Source organism: Numida meleagris, chromosome 3 (assembly GCF_002078875.1).
Source record: "Numida meleagris isolate 19003 breed g44 Domestic line chromosome 3, NumMel1.0, whole genome shotgun sequence".
Taxonomy (NCBI): Eukaryota; Metazoa; Chordata; class Aves; order Galliformes; family Numididae; genus Numida; species Numida meleagris.
The window spans coordinates 84,588,690-84,607,025 of record NC_034411.1 but is presented as its reverse complement, the minus strand read 5'-3'; the positions used below and the strand labels follow the sequence as shown (position 1 = coordinate 84,607,025).

Here is an 18,336-nt window from a genome sequence, read left to right as displayed (position 1 = left end):
ATTATTCAGTCTCTTTCCAAAGATTCCTCTTCTAACTAGGAAAAATCATACCATATGAAGTTGCATGTGATCTACGAAATACTGTCCAAGATAGGTGATCAAGTCTGGGCTCAGATGTATCTTATTTGAATTAAGACACTTCACTGAAACAAAATCACCCTAAATTTCTCAAATTTGATGTAGATACATGAGTGCTGCCAGAAGAGAATATAAATTCATAATATCAATTTTTAATGCATAACTGTGGTGTGCTTTACTGGAAAAGGGATGACCAGAATGCAATTTAGATCTTAGGGGCTCTTAACTTTTGAAATGTTTCTTTCTTGCCTCCAGTAAATACAGGTTTGAAAGCTTTTTATTTAGACCAAGATCTGGGATGAGAGGAAGGCTGTGGATGTAGTTTATCTAGACTTCAGTGAAGCTTTGACTCTGTATCCCACTGTATTCTCCTGCAGAAGCTGGCAGTCCATGGCTTATGCAGATGTACTCTTTACTAAGTAAAAATCTGGCTGGACACCCAGGCCCAGAGAGTAGTGGAGTTTAATCCAGCTGACAAGTGATCACTAGTTGTGTTCCCCAGGGGTCAGTATTGGGGCAGTAATGTTCATTATCTTTATAGATTATGTAGATGAGGAGTAATTATGTATGTAGTTATGTAATTGAGTGTACCTTCAGTAAGCTCGCAGATGATGTCAAGCTGACAGGAACTGTTCATCTGCCTGAGGGTAGCAAGGTCCTACACAAGGATCTGAATAGGTGCTGAGTCCAATTGTATGAGCTTTAACAAGACCAAGTGCCAGGTCCAGCATATTGGTCAGAACAACACCATGCAAAGCTGTAGGCTTGGGGCAGAATGACTGGAAAGCTGTGTGGAGAAAGGATCTGAGGGTGCTGGGTGACACTCAGCTGAACATGAGCCAGCAGTGTGCCCAGGCGACCAAGGGCTGTATCAGACCTACTGTAGTCAGCAGGATCAGGGATGTGATCATCCCCATGTACTGAGCTCTGGTGAGGCCACACCTCAAGTACAGTGTTCAGTTTTGGGCCTCTCGTTAGAAGTAAGACACTAAGGCCCTGAAGTATGTCCAAAGAAGGGCAGTGAAGCTGGTGAAGGATTTGGAGCACAAATATTATGGGGAGCAGCTGAGAGAACAGGCATTGTTTAGTCTGGACACGAGAAGGCTCAGGGGAGGCCTTACTGATCTCTAAAACTACCTTAAAGGAGGTTGTGGTGAGGTGGGAGTCAGCCTCTGCTCTGTTTCCATTTTCCATTCAGTGGGAAAGATAAAACTGTTTACACATCATGAGACATCCCTTTTCCCTTTCTGCTTGTCTCTACAGCGAGTGTGCTCCCTAGTCATCTTGCTGTCAGCATTAGAGTAAGGCCTTCAGTTTTTGGACTCTCTCATTTTAGAATCATAGAAACATAGAATAATTTTATTTGATATATTAGCTTCAATTCCAATTATATTGTGTTATACTGTGTTATCTTTCATTCCAATATCTTATTTAGCAAATTAATTTTCCTCCTCAGATCATTGCTGCTGTTTTGTTTTAGGCCCATCTCCCTACCCTTTCCCTTTTCCTCCTTTCCCCTTTCCTGGGGCATGGGTCTGTGGGTCCCCCCACCCCATTATTCACAGAACTAGGCCAAAATGGCCTATAATTTTACGATCTTAATTTGAGAATGTCAGACTATGAGTTAATACAGGTTGGTTGTTAGACATTAAAGTTCTTACAAACAAACATATTTAGGAATATGATAGACACAGTGTTTTCTGGGGCTTGTTTGAAGCAGGGAAAATAAATGCAGAAATACAAAAACAGGAAGAAAAATCAAGAATACTTTAAAAAACATTCATTTAAGAATGAAATTAAATACTGAATTTTTTGTTTTGTTGCTTGGCTTTTTTCTATCTTTATATAACTTCAATATATATATACTGTATAGAAGTTACAAAAAATATATATAAAACTTCTTTTGCAACTTCTATACAATCCTAGATACTTGGAGAAATTGTTTTATTATACTCATAAAGGAAATAAAAACAAACAATTTTTTAGAGTCTATAACTAAGATTTAAATTTCAGCAAACCAAATTTATAGAAAATATAGTGATGTTACAAATATGATTACAAAACAAAGAAATCCAGTGTCCAATATAGATAATTTCAACTTTTAAAAATGGTGAGTATAACACAGTGAGGTAAAGAGTATCTGAAATATTTTAAAGCCAACACATATACAGGCAAGTGTTTTACAGGTTAACTGATATTTCTCATGACTTTCTGAGTTAATTTCATTGGCTAATCAGTAAAGCCAATGCAAGAATAGAATAGAGTTAATTATTCCCATGTTTCTCAAAAGATATTCTGCATTATTTTTAGCATTCACTGCATTCACATAGTAGCTGAAACAAAATCTAATTTGTGAAGACTACCTTGAAAATATGTGAAATGGTGCTAAAAAGGAAAATACTATTTGCCTGAAATTGACCTAGTCTTAAATGAATCAAGGACTTTTGTGGTTGTTATCTGATGCCTATCCCCACCAGCATATACAAACATTGCCTTTCAGTGTATTTTGCACACTAGACTGGTAACAATCTAGCATATACTCACAAGGTTTTGTTGCAGGTCAGTTTCTGTCCAAGTAAAGGAGGTGCAGTTATAACCTGTGAACAAATAGCTAAGTGCTTAAAGAATTAATATATGATTATCCTGCTGATTATTTAAATTCAAGTTTCTCCTGGAATAGAATGATTGACCTTTGTGATTCTGTTGTGTCTGTTTCCTTTGCAACAATCAATCAATCAATAGATAGATAGATAGATAGATAGATAAATAACCAAAGATAGCTGGCCAGCATGATCAAAGAATGGAACTCCAAAAAGAATGCAACAAGCTCTGTTGAAGTATTTGATTGTTTCATATTCTGTATTCAGTGGAGCAGGAAATAAAATTCCTGTCCCAGGGGGATGTCTCAGTTGAGATTTTTATGTTTATTTTCAATCTCTGGTCCACTGTATCAAACCAGATTATCCTCATACTTATCATGCATGGGGAAAAAACAAGTGTTTATAACTAAGCATTTATTATTCAAGTTTGAATGCATTGATAACCATAAACCAACTCTTAATTTACATGAGCAACCAGTTTTGGAGGATAAAAAAGTATGAGTGATGATTAACAGCTGTTAGAGTGGCTCTCCAGGGATATTTGTCTTTTCATTTTCCTCTGATTCTTTCAAAGTGGCATGTTTCCCTTCAGCATTTACCAATTACAATGACTGCAGAAGTACTAGCAATTTCCCTTAACTATCTTCTCTTCTTTATTTTTACTTTTATTTATTGAAAACTATCAAGTACTCTCAAAAACTGGGTTTCTGTGGCAGATCTGGAAATTTACATCGTATTTACTACTCTGCTTGCTTGATTTTATCATTTTATTGTCCTTGAAGTGCTTATTTGACAGTTGAGTTCAGGTCTTTAGTTCATATTTAGTCGACTCGCTTGCTAATAATTTGAATTCACCTTGCATGACCAGATCCTCCCAGAATTTGCAAGTAACAGTGTTCTCTTAGACTCTTCTGAAGGCTTGGGGATCTTTAAATCAAAAAGCTGAACTCTCATGGCTGTGTCTAGCAGTACACAATAGATTAGATTATATTGTACACTGAGCATTACTAAATGTTCTTAATGTTGCATAAATGATAACTCCAGAATACTTTATACATAACCCTTACAAAGTCCTGTGCCTGCAAGCAAGTGAGTCTGAACTTTTCCCACCAAGCAGAAGTTTTTACTTAAGAAATGGAGAAAAACTAGGTGAAAGGAGTGCCTCAGAGCAGTCGGTAGCTTAGGTTACTGTCATGGTCTAAGTGTAGGATCAAATCACCTTGAAGTGAAGCAGATTTGAATGAAGGACTTCTACATCAGGTGTGTATTTTAAAACCTGATAAAATAGGAGAGGTCTTTTGTGTATGAACCTATTTCAAAAGCTCTGATGCTCTAATTTTGAAATACGTACATAATCTTACAAAACAGTTATAATTCCATAAGGATGATTAACCCTTGAGTTGAGGAAGCTTTTTCCTTGAGCCAAAGATGGAAAATGCATTAGTCATGGTGAATTTTAAGATAAATCATGCCTAAAATATTACCATAATTAGCTATTTCCTCAATACACCGTCTTCCGTGAATACTACTCTGAAAGTCTTGACTACACAGGTTGCTAAATTAGCAGCTATTTTGGTAAGGTTGTACCCTGCAAGCTCATACTGATTTATTATAAAGTGCTTCTTATAAAATAATGTTATCATTTACTAATTGACCCTTTTGTATTTTGTAGCTTTCTGTCCGTTGTAGCTGTTGTTGCTTAGTTTTTGTTATTGTAAGTCTTGGATTGCCTGTGAGATCTTCCTGCCTAGGGAGCTAGGTTTCTTATACAAATACCATACGATTCCTGCTAGGATTAGACATGTTGGCAAGGCAGTTGTTTGTACAGTAAATATTTTGTTCTTAGATAAATTAGTGCTTCATTTTGCTGGCAAATTTTAAACAAAACAAAAAGTAAAATAGATAGTCCTAAGACAAACATGAATGTGAAAAAAATGTGTTTGGGTTTTTTAATAGATTTTGTACTCTCTCCAATGCTGGTAAGACTTTGTGTTTCAGAATAAAGGGAGGGAGGAAGGGAGGAAGAGAGGAAGGAAGGAAGGAAGGAAAGAAGGATGGAGGGAGGGAAGAAAAGTGACAAATATTTAAGTATAATTTTAAGAGTATGAATATATTATAATGACATTGTCACTATATTTCAGAATTAAATGTGGTTATGAGGAGGTGATCTATTAATAGAAGAATATTAATTAGGCGCTGATCTCCTCTCTCTGGTGACAGCAACAGGGAATTGCATGAAGCTGCATCAAGAAAGTGTCAGGTTGGGTAGTAGGAAAAGGTTCTTCACCAGAGGGCGGACAGGCCTTTCAGTGGGCACATTCCATTTCACTATTTGTCTCTTACTTTGTTCAAGTCTCTAACAAAAAAAACACTTGGGCCCAGCCATATAAAACATTACTATCTGCAATCTCTTGAAGATCAGTAATCTAGACACTATGCAAAAAACATTAAGATATTCTAAATCTGAACAGTAGCAAAAAAATCTTTTGAAAAGTTATTTGTGTGGACTACGGAGTAGACAAATTGATCATTATCAGAATAATCATGGCTAAGTTATAAGAAAGACAGATGATCTTATTGTAAAACTATGCCAATGTATTGACAGATTTTCTTCTAAAAAAAAAAACAACCTACAAAAAATACACATCAGTAACAACACAAACACAATTTGTTAATATGTTCTACACATAATATTAGTCTTCTAAGTATTTGTCATGACACTTAATAAAGGATCATTTGTCCTGATAGGAATTGGCTTAAATGACACTGCCCAGCTGCAAATTCACAAACACTTAAGTACAGGAAATGCAATAGAAAAAAAAAAACGGCACCATCAGTAAAACTGATTTCCACTACAAGAAAGCCAAACTGTAAGTTCTGAGCAACTGGCAGATTAATGTCATCTTTTTCATATTTTACAGTACTGGATAATTAGAATAGCCCTGAAAAGAACAGAGTCTGAAAGAAAGTACTAACTTTATCCAAGGGGGAAAGAAGACCAAATATGATATGAAGATTATATGTAAAGATACAGCAAATACACAGAATATATGGAGGAAAACAACAAAAACAATCAACTAACCAACTAACCAACTAACTAACTAACAAAAAAACATGGCAAACCAATTCAAACTAAGCCAAACCTAAACTCACTCAAAAATGAAAAGTAGTGATGATGTTTCCTCTGATAAAAGAGCAGCTCAATCTGAATAATTTCATAACCACTGTTACGTAACAATGTCTGTTTATAAAATCTGCTTATGATTAAAAATCAGTGGAAAATACAGAAGTATTGAGTACGCTGAGATATTAGCAGCTAAGGTGGTGTTCATGGGGTGAAGTAAAATCAAGAAGTTCATGCCCATCTCTGCATAGAGATCAGTCTTACTAATGATCAGAAGTAGAGATTTCACAAAAGAGCAGAAAATATATTCTTTGCTATGCCCTTATGGCTCAAAAAATTCTAGATTTTTAAAATGAAATTCAGATATTTTTCTGATTCTTAATGCCCCAGGAATATAATATCAGAAGTCACTACCATAGATATTGATTCATAGAATCATAGAATGGTTTGGGTTGGAAGGGACCTTTAAGATCATCTAGTTCCAACCCCCCTGCTATAGGCAGGGACACCTCCCTCTAGACCAGGCTGCTCAAAGCCCGAATCAGTGTGGCCTTGAATGCTTCCAGGGAGGGGGCATTCACAGCCTTGCTGGGCGACCTGTTTCAGTGTCTCACCACCCTCGTAGTAGATAATTTCTTCCTAATATCTAGTATAAATCTACACTCTTCCCATTTGAAGTCATTTCCCCTTGTTTTGTCTCTACATGCCCTTCTAAAACGTCCCTCCCTAGCTTTCCTGTAAGCCCCCTTCAGGTAGTGGAAGGAACATGAACATAACTGATTGAACATGATCGACTGACTAGACATGCTTTATCTTTTTTTTTTTTCTTGTCTCTTTAACAAAACTATAATTTATGCATTTCACTGAAATGATATTTCAAAAATCAAAGCTGTCTCAGCTAATTTTTTAGCAGACTGAACTATGTATACATTTTTGAAAAATAAGCTAAATATGTATTTTTGATAAATAAGGAAATACAGAAATTTGAAAGAAAAGTCAAGCTTATAATATCCATTCATAGTCTCAATTTTAGTATTTAAGACATAACAGATGAACTTTGTAGTAAAAGATTTGGATGCCTTGGTCCTAGTTATTACCAGATTTAAGTGCTGCAATCAATGGAGATCAGCTATTCAGGAGGGACCGAAAAAGGAATTAAAGGTGAAGGACTTGGCCTCTATGCTAAACAAAATGGGACTGATTGCACGGTGCTGTCTTTGAAGAACAGCAATGTGCAAGTTGGGAGTTTATGGGTGAAAAGAGACCAAGCCAATAAACGAAACTTTGTGGTTTCTATCTACTACAGAGCATCTAAACAAGGAGAGAATATCACAGAAAACTGCAGGAGACATTGTGCTCACAGGCCCTGATCCTACAAGGTGACGTCAGCCACGCAGACGTCCACTGGAAAAGTGGCACAGCAAACTGCAAGATATCTATATCTGTGGAGCCTTACTGGATATGGAATTATATTCTATTTTAATAGCACAGGTAACTGGACACTGGATGATAAGCGGAGGGAATTATTATTGTATGCCTGTCTCATTTTACTGTACTTAAATATTATAAATGTCTCATAGACATTTATTTCTGAGCATTGTCAGAAATATGAGACTAAAGTCTTATCCCTTAACACTGTTCTAACGTGCATATAATAAGCTTCACAACAAAAATAGAGAAAATAACCTTTAGGCTCAAATTTTTAGTTCACTTTGACAAATTTTCTTGTTTCTGTACTCTTTTTCATTTGGTTCATGGCTAGCTTTGCTTTCATCCCGTCATTTGCGTGCACGGCTGTGTATGTTTTTCTATTTTTATCTATATCTACCTCCACAAAATACGTATATCCTTATTTCTTTAAATATTGAATATTTCCTTACATCTTTGCAAAGTATATAATTTGAAAATATTTTAAGAAATTAACTTCTTAATTAAATTTATTGCAATAAAAAATTATTGAAACTTACAGATCAGTAACAATTTCTGATTTTTGTCACGACTGGGTCCTTGCTTACTTAAAATGCTTTAAAGTTAAAGCAGTTAAATACTACTGTGTAGTATTTTCATCAAACATCTGCACTCACTGTATAAAAACAAATAAAACAATGAAATAATTATAACATAAACTTAAATATTCTAGTGATGAGGGTAAAGATTCCTTAATACTTTTAGTAGTTTGTGAGGTATCGTATATGTGTATTTAATAACAATGTTAGAACAAAATATTCAAATGTGATCTAAAATCTTGAATAACTTGGAGTAAAGTCATTTGCAAAATGATGATATTTTGTCATATGTAGTTATCTCCACGTTTTACTCTGCTGTTATCATGACACAAGATATCAAGCAAAATATTTACTGAAGTGCTGATCAACTGTGAGCTCTTTCATAATATAGTTAAGATGATTTTTATGAGGACTTAGATGAGAAATTGTGCAGTACAGGAAAATAACTCATCAACAAACAAATTTTATTTCACCAACAAGGCAAATGGCATTATAAACCTTTTATTCTTTTGACTGCTTTCACTTGCTCTGATGTTAAAACTTGAACAGTTGTCACCAGAATTGTAAAAGATTAACGTGGCTGGGATGCTTGACATATAAAAGTATCACCACCTATTAACGATAAACACCATGTTCTTTCCTATCCTGATGGATTGTATGTTCTTTCATTAAATGTAAAGGAAATATGACAGGGACAAGCAATAATCTAGATTTTTCTCTTAAAATGTTGCTGGTATTTGAGGTGGCTTTTTATATTTTTCTCAAAGAAAAAGTGTCATTGGTAATTGATTCTGTTGGGAAAAGTATGATAAAAAGCATCTCTACTCTCATAGCTAAGGGGACTGTCAAGTTGTGATTCCATCAATTCTCTCTAGAGTTCCCAGACAGAAGTGTTAACAGGAAAATGCTTAATAATTTAAACATTTTAAACTGATGTTTACGAAAAGAGAGGTTGTTAAGTGTCAGCTCAGACCATACCAATAAACCAGAAATTGAGGTTTTGTAATTACAAGATTTTTAAGAACTCTCAACAAGCAAATATCCTAATGCAATGAACCTAATGTGGAGTTATAATTCTGCGATGGCTTTAACAATAGTGAATATGTAAAAAAAAAAGGAGCGTTTTTATTATCTTGTTTACTACTGTTTCTGTCCTAGATTAACCTTGTTTACTCTGCGAAGTTAGAAGTGCAGTCTTGGTGAGAAGGACCTGACTTAGCTACATTTCTCTCTTGATGAAGCTTCTCTGCCAGTTTCATTAAGATAAAGCTTGCACATTCTGATTTGCAAAATTGAGCATAACTAAAAAAAATCCAATTCTTTATGCGGCTTTGGCAGTTATTGCACACTCTGGTACAAAGTAGGTCATCTAAATTTTTTCATTGTAATGGATATTCTGTTTTACTATAGCATCATTTACCTCCCTATTTACTGTAATTGAGGGCAATTTAATTTGAGTTAAATTTAGTTTTATGACTGAAGCACCACAACAGCAGAAAAGTCAAGGTGAACAGGGTCCTCATTTTTGTTTACTTGACTAAAGTGCAATTTTGTGCACTTCCAACTAAGGAGCAGCACGGTTATGCACAACACCTAGCCAAGGCAATACTAATAAGGCAGTACCTAATTAAATGGATTCCCATTAAAGAAAGAGACCTAAATGAACAGTTTGTCACAGTGGAGAGTTACTCCCACAAAGTGCTACTGCTGCTCAAATGGATAAGAGAGATGATTATGAAGAACGACTAATAATAATGATTTGACAATATATTACGAGATAGATATAAAGAACTGAGTCTGCTGTTTATGTATATCCACATACATATAACTATACTATCAATGACTGTATTGCTAAATGCATTTTAAGATCTTCTGTTCCACGGTCACTCCTTTCTTTCTTCCCTCGCTTGTTCCAATCAGACAGCATATCTTATCTACATTTTTTTCCTTATTGCTTCATATGAGAAATTAAGAATAACTGGACATTTCATACTCCTTGTGAGGAAGCTTCCAGTTCCCTCTGGTTTAGAGTGAGGAGATAACATCACACATTGGACTAGCAACCTATGTTTGGAAGAAAGGTTTTGCAGCTCTATGCCAAGGAAATCAGGGTAGCTAAGAATTTTGACTGGGTTTAAAGGTCTCTGGTTGATTTTTTTCAAGTACCTCCATCTCTTTATTTCTTCTGGCTGATTTCTCCTTTCTCTTTTCCTGTAAGTTACACCAGGCTTTATTTCTACAGTACAATTTCATATTCATGCTTCGCACTTCTCTTTTTTTCTGCTCTCTTTAACAATATTTTTATCTTCTTTCTCAGCATTTATTCCTACTTGTTCCTTCACTGATGTTGCTAAAATCTCATTCTGCTTTTTTCCCCTATACTATTCTTCCAATTTACTTTCTTACTACCTTTTCTGATGTTTCTGCTTGTAAGCTCTTTGTTTCAACCTTCTTTTCCTTTACACGCTTCCATTACACCTAGTTATGACCTGAACAAACACCTATTTCCTTACTCATCATTTTCATTAATATCTTAATGAAAAACAAACACTACACAGAGAGAGCATTTATTCAAGGCATTTTTTTCCTCATTACCAGCAGAGTCTAGCTTGTGACATCTTTTCTTTTCACCTTTCTACTTTTTAAAATGAAGTTCCAATATACTGGCTTTTAAAAACTAATTTCTAAAAGAATCTTCACCAGGAGAAATTTACCCACTATGTTCCTTGATATATCCAGTTCTGGGCTCCCACTACAAGGGAGACACAGATTTTTTGAAAATGCTTTTTTCTCTTTTATGGCATCATGCATGCAGATTGAACAATAAGTTATTTTGATCAATGTAATTTAAGACTCAGCTTCAGCATGGCTATTCTAATTTTTTTTTTCAATTTGCTTTTGTCACGGTATTATCTAAGGATCTGCGTCCGTGACAAGGGGGACAGGCCCGGAAGAAAAAAAAAGAAAAGGAAAAAAAAAAAAATTGTCGGTGGGTAGGGGCGAGCCCCAAGCGGTCCAGCAGCTAAAGCGGCAGGGAAGCCGTGGACCCACACCCTGGGGAAAACAAAGGGAAGAGGGGAAAGGCAGGGGACTCGTAGGCGGATCTAACACAAAAACAGCAGCACCAATCTGAGGAGGAACAACTAATTTTACTAAATATATCAAAAATGAGGTCAGCAAAATCATAACAGAGAGAGTTTGCAAACTGAGAGTCTAACACAGTAAACTACAGAAGGACCACGTGCTTTCTCCGCCGGGCAGGAAGGAAGAGACCCCGCGTCTCCCAGGTGGCTTCACCACCCCCTCCAATGCAAAGACCCCTGGGGAGTGCACCTCCTCCCCTCCCCCTCGGGGGACCACACACCAAAAAAGGCAGTTTGCAGTAACCAGGGAATTAACTCTTTAGCTGCCAGTGCTTTACATGATGTAATGATGTGGAATACCAACAACAAAAATCACAAAAGCATGACAGCTTTAAAATCTAGCACTGAGTTACCTAGCAATACTTCTATACCAATGTCAAATAATTTGCAGGATGTCTAAATGAAAGCCCTCATCCATATATGTTCATCAGTAGGCATTGTCAATGCAGAACTGTCAGATCTAGTTATTCTTTCACTGTTAAAAAGAGAAGATTTCCACCAAAAATAAATAAATAAATAAAAATAAAGATGGAAGAATCGTATATCAACTCTTTGTTGCAAAGGCCAATGTAAAGTGTCTCCTTCAAGACTACTATAATGTCAACTGGAAAAGTCCTGTATCTCTTTATTATAGGACTCCAGGATCTTCTGTTTACTTTTTTAAGCTTTGTATTCATGATAAATGTTATTAACCTGTTTGGACATTTTCAAGCTACATCTGGCGAGAAGGTTAATGTCATGTTGTAAAACACAAGGAACATTTTAAAGCAAAGTACTTAAAAAACAACTACAAAACAAACAAACAAACAAAACACAGACACCCAGCATTTACAGAAACTGATTTAAAATCTTAGACAACCATTCTCCTATCTTTATAACGTGCCTTTTCTATTGGTCACCAAGTTATAGACAATGTTTACATCCTACGATTATGATTAGCTGTCAGTCTCCTGCTGCTAACTTCTTACCTTTACACTTGAATGATATTCTTCTGTGAGAATGATTTGCATTGATGATGTAGAGTTTAAATGTATCTGGTAGTTCAGTGTCACTGAAGTGTCTTGGGATTAGGGATGCTGATTATATCTGTTGTGTACCAGTTGACTATGTTTCTTTTTAAAAATACTAATGTTATTTCTAGAAGCAGTTGCTACTGTTTGAGAACATTCCTGAAAGAATGTGGTGAAACTAAGCTATTAGAAGGATTGGAAGGACTGTATGACCACAGCTTTATGGATCCATTTGGAGGCAGGGTTACAAGAAGGCAAGGAGATCATTTACGTCAAAAATGCAGTTAAGTATAGACCTGATGCACAGCCTGTTACTACTTGGAAACTGTAAGAATGATACAGAAGCTTTCAGATTTCTTTTACAGCAGCTGGTAAGCAACCCCAATACTGTTGTCATTTTACAACATGAATTTGTGAATCTTTGTAAATTTTCTTCTATGAATATTACTCCTTCACCTTTTACTGTTTTATTCATTTTAAACTTTTATCCCCATTTTTCCACTCTGTCTGGCTTGTCTGACTCTAGTTTCATTTACCCTATTCTCCATTACTCCTCTGGCCTCTTTTCATGTCTTTTTTTTTTCTTGGTTGTATTTTTCTCTTCCTGGAGATACTCCCAGACCACTTTAGAAATGTAGGTTGCATTTTTTATGTCATTCTTAGAGAAGGAAAAAGAAATTACAACCTTAGTGCTCTGAGCTATATATGGAAATCCTCCTACATGTCTCCACAGCAATGCTCTTTCATGATTCTGAGGCAGGAAAAAGTGCAAACTTTAGCAAGGTATGTGTCTGATGATTAGAAACAGTTGCTTCTCTGATTATAGAGCAGGTGTTATTCTAGCCATCTAGTGGGAGCATATTTCCAAAGTGTCACTTAAAAATAAATGAATACAGTGACTATGGGATTTAAGATGTATTTATTCCCACAGCTTTTCTTTGTTTACACGATACTGTCTCCTATGAATCCCATAATAAGATGCTGCAATCCCTACATTTACTATAGGAAATGTAAGTTACTATTTCAGTTGCTGAGCCTAAAGGAATGAAATTTAGGGCAGTCCTAAAGCAGATTCCTTCTATTTCAGGCATCTTTCTGAATAGAAATAGCTGGTGGTCAGAGATTGGGTTTATACGTGATTTTGTCAGGTCTTACTGTATTTCTGCAATATATGCTCCATACACGGAAACAGCAGTCCTACATATGTTAATGCAACTCTTTTAAAACCAAATATTTAACATTATGTTGTTACTCTTTCCAAAAGGGCATAATTATGTGTTATGTATAAGGTTGTTACATGGCTTACTGAATTTTTCAAAACATACTGAAAATTGTTTTATGAACTACACAATGCAAAACATTTTTCCTGTTCTCTTCTTTAATTGCTAAACCCATTCACATCATTGCTAAACCCACTCATATAAAGACAAGATCTTTGTTTCTAACAGGTCGCCTGTTCCAGCTACTTATTTGACAAATAAAGTGGTAATTTCTCATTTCTGATCAGGCTGTTATTTCTCAGTAAAAAATTCTAATTCCTTCCAAATAAGAACGACTTCAAATAAAATAACCAAAAGCAGAAGCCAAACAATTTTAGAAATAGATTCCATGTCTTAATGCAAATGTCCCAATTAAGTATAACTTTTCAATGAAAGATGGATTTGGATTTGTGTGTGTGTGTGTTTTTGTGTGTGTGTGTGTGTGTGTGGAGTAAATTGTATCTCAATGGTTTTCTGTATGCATATTGGATTAATAACAAAATAATTTGGCTTCTCAGCATTCATGCTGAAAGGAGAAGTATATCAGAAATTTTGTTTACTGCACACTTTGCACATTGAGAAATTCAGAATCTAAAACTGTTTCCCAATGTAGACATAGAATTCATTTCTTTAGGGTACACATTCCAAATTTTCCTTGAAAATGCAAACTGTTGGTAGAGTTGGAGCTCGTGAACTTTAGCATAATTGTTGCATGACTAAGAAATGAAAATGTACTTTAATTTGCCTCCTTGTCCTGGTGTGTCTCAACTAATCTGACGGGAATTATTTTCCCACCACAATATATAGACAAGTCCAGGAAAGAAAAAAAATTATTGTAAAGCCAATGACATATTCATGTTAAATATACAAGTCGATCTTACAGCAAGATTGGAACACATCTGTGCCTCTGAGGTGAGCAATATAATTTAGATAAGGGTAAAAGTCCATCTTATTTACCATCTCATTGGATCTCTTTTCTTATTCCCAGCTACAGAATTGCTCAGTTTGCTTGCACACTGAAGAAAAACATGAGCCAGTTAACTACACGAATTAGTGAATCCCATTTTAGACTCCACTATCTATATTGACTTGATCTCTCCTGGATTAAAAAAAAAAAATGTTGAGAAACACTTTGATTGACATATATATTGTTCATGGAAACTCACTGATTTTCTTGTTCAGTTCTGGTACTAGAGTAGAAATTTGGCTTGCCAATCAAATACCTTTTGAAACACTAGTGAAGATGTAGGTAGCTGTTATGAACAAAGTGGTTGTAGGAAGCATTAGAAAATTCCACACTACATTCATGACCACAGCGACAGCTGAAAACAGGACTATTGAGATAATTGGTCTTAAAAGCTGCAGGGTTTCATTTTCTGCTGCCTCAACTTCTTTGTTGACATTGTTTCTATATTGATAAATAAATAAATAAATAAATGAGAAAAACAGATAGAAATAGCATATTGTTTCTTGTTCCTCTGAAGAAGTTTCCTACGGAAAGGTGAGCTGAAAATGAGTTATGACTGTACACACAGCAGCTGTGTTTCTACAGCAGGTTTTATCTATAGATCAAACAAAATTGTTTCTGGAAATCAAGCTTGTCACCCTACTTGTCATCAAGCAAAGATATTTCTGAGTGGTTAGAAAATATAAAAAATTATTACATTCAGAGATGTTTTCTAACTAAATAATTCATTTCATATAGTCTGTGTGGCTCATTTTGATTGAGTGCTGAGTTTAACTTCCCGCATAGCTGATATTAATATTGGATACAAAACTGATACACTGAAAGAAGCAAATCAGAAAAATAACCTAGAGTGGATTGATTGTTAAGGTTCAACACTAAATAAAAAGAAAAAAGAAAAGAAAAAAAAACGAAACTAGTTCTTCCTATGTATTTGTACATAGAGGATAAGAAGTGAGGAAACAGGCCTATTAAAAGCCAGTATAAGCAAGTTTGAAAACCAGTGCATTAACTGTGGTGAAGACCACCTCAGATATTCCGTTCATAACTTGTTGCCCTGCCCGCAAGGACTACTTTCTGTCCCCGGCCACCTCTTCACATTTACACATCAATATGATGAGCGGCAAAATGGTGTTTATTGTTAAAAGCTACAAAACTATATAGTATTTCTTATCTTTTTACTAGACTGTTCCAGAAGTCCACGCAGGCCCCTGGCCAATCATACTGAATATCCCGCTCTGGCCACTCACTTCCAAAAGGCCATATATGGGGTTGTTATGCCCTTTGTTATGAAAAAAAAGAAGGACAGCCTCTCCTTCTTACGTCACGGGTTCAAGTAAAGTAGGTGAACCAATAGCAAGCATATGAGGAAGGGCCTTCCCTGTCACATACCCGAGTGCCCCATAACACGCCTGATACAACAATTAACATATGTATTACAACTTATGTGAAAGAGAAAAAATATCCTACCTACACTTTGTCAGGCAAATAAACTTCCAAACTGTAGATTTCTATTTCTACTTCTCAATTAGTTGTTAAATTTGTGTCTTAACACTAACAAACTGACAGCATTTGTTGAGGTATATATCAGAAGATGTTCTAAAAAACTAATAGTCAAGTCTGTTAGTTTTCTTGAAAGAGCGTTTAAAAACTCTAAAGTTGAATTCTGGTATTTTTTTAATAGTTTTGTAGTTAAAAATGTGATTACATTTAATGTTTCTTAGTAGGCATTAAGCTTGCTATTGAAATAGTCAATGTAGCATTCAAATCTGAGAAGACTCACTGAAATCCAGGTTTGGGTTGCAATAATTTTCTGCATAGTGGCTGATATGATGCAGTCTTTTGGATTTTAAAGCTAGGAGAAAAATAATGCTGATAAAACACCAATGTTATAGTTGTTGCTAAGGTCTTTTCAGCTTCTTATACCACCTGCCAACAAATGACCATACTAGCTACTCTGGAGAAAATTGACTCTGCTTGCATGGGAACTGCCAGGTCACTGCCTGAACCAATGGTTGAGCACCAGGTGAGGAGGCATGGCTAAGCCAGGGAACTCAGCTACAAGCAATGCACCTGAGTGACTGGGTACAGGGTCCACCCCCTCCTCACCCTCATTTAAGAGTGTCACAGCGTTATCTATGGATCTGTGTCCGTGACAGGGGGATAGCAGGCCCACAGGCCCATTGGCCTGGAAAAGAGAGAAAGGAGAAAAAAAAAGTCACCAGTTTACAGGGCTGGCCTGGCCTGGTCCCATGACTAATGCGGCAGGGGACCTGCAGACCCACACCCTGGGGAAAACAAAGGGAAAAGGGGGAAGGGTAGGGAAATCGTAGATGGATCTAAATCAAAACAGTGGCAACAATCTGAGGAGGAATGTTAATTTACTAAATATGATATCAAAACTGAGGCCAATAAATCAAAACAGTGAAAGTTTTGATTTCTGTAAGCTGCAGGGGGACCACGTGCTTCCCCACTGGGTACGAAGAGAGAAAACTCCGGGTCTGCCAGGTGGCTTCACCAGCCCCCCTAGACGCAAAGACCCCTGGGGAATGCAGCTCCTCCCCTCCCCCTCCGAGAACCAAGCACCCAAAAATGGCAGTCCAAAGAACCAGGACGTTAACTCTTTAACTGCCAGTGCTTTACATGATGTTATGATGTGGAATGCCGACAGCAAAAGATCACAAAAGTATGACAAAGAGTAAGCAGCTGTGTAAGTAGCATCTTTGTAAAGATGTTGCACTCTTCTTGTGCGATCACTGGTTATTGGAAAAGGTGGGCTACTTCTTCTTTATCACCTTCCATTGCTTCATAGTACTTCTATCCCAGTAGAAGGCCATAGCCTTGCTGCACACTAGCCAAAATTGGGACAAGTGACTTTGTGGATTTTGTACATTTCTCAGGATCCTTAAAGAGCAAACTAACAAGTAGCATTTTGCATAATGCCTTGATGCAAGCTCTCTCTCAGAAGCTCAGAGATTTAGGATGTCTGATAGGGGAGAAAATAAAGGAATGCATGAACCTTTTAAATCAATCTCTCATATTAAAGTTTTAGATAATTTCAGGTGGAGACTTTCATGAGTCTCCAATTATTGCATGGTTATAAAAATGGGGAGGAGCATGTGTTTGTATACAAGGTCTCAGACTAGATGACAAAAAAGAGAACTAAGTTGACACCAGTTAATCTTCAGGTTGAGAAAAATAATTGTTTTTAAAGACAGCTATAGGGTTTAAAAATCTACATTAGTATCCGATCTCTTATGGTAACCTGATCCTTCATTGTCAAAAAGACTTCAATGTGACATAACAAATTTTAACTGCTTTCTTCTACCTTTCTTACCTACCTATACTCATAGAAATTACAGTATTCCTATTACTTTTTTTTTCTAAGCAATCTGATTATAAAATACAATATCATGTTTGTCAGCTGTGGGAATCGAATGTTGTTTCTGTATTAGAACAAGATAAGAATTTTCTTGATTTCATGGCCTCTGCTGCCATTTGGGTCCTTTATCAAAATCTAGCTAGTAACAATTTATGTATAGTCAGCATGAAAATATATGTTGTACTTTGTCACACACATTGCAAGAATATTCTGCACAAATTAAAAGGACAAGTCATGGCATGCCTTAGAGAGGGCCTGAAGACGGTATTGAGGAAGGCCTGGCACCTCTCCAACTCCCAATTGATGCTCTTTGTTTAACAGAGGAAGCATCCTTCGGACACAATGGAAGAAGCTTTGGAGGAGAAAATCACCATATCAACACGATAAGAAGAGTACTGAGACATCTTGGAAACAGCAGGATGGTGACTGACTGGCACAAGATAGCACATGAATTAACAAGTGTCACAATGTAATTAACAAATGTAAAACTTTGATAAGATTGTGAACGTGGAGTACCCAGTCAATGGGGAAACAGGGGAGAGGGTAGGCAAGGGGGGGGAAACAATGTACAAAAGCTGTCATACTGTGTCCATAGGTGCGCTCCTGCTTGCAGGATGCCCACCATTGCAATTGCAAATAAAATCTGCTTTTATCAAAGATACCGTCCTGATAAATTATTTGGATATTTCCAACATCATCCCAATTTAAAACTTTTTGAAATGTCAGTGAAAATATAATATTTCTCTTCTTAAAGGTTTAGAGTTTTGCTG

The 18,336-nt window shown here is 36.2% G+C and overlaps 1 long non-coding RNA gene across 2 annotated transcripts; it reads left to right on the top strand.

Annotated features, from left to right (window-relative positions):
- Window positions 277-14,547, top strand: LOC110397153. 2 transcript variants are annotated; one of them, XR_002437569.1, is made up of 3 exons: window positions 277-1,008; window positions 7,109-7,293; window positions 12,093-14,547. It is a non-coding gene; the product is annotated as an uncharacterized LOC110397153 (long non-coding RNA). The 2 variants fall into 2 exon arrangements; XR_002437568.1 differs by having other exon boundaries at window positions 277-1,379.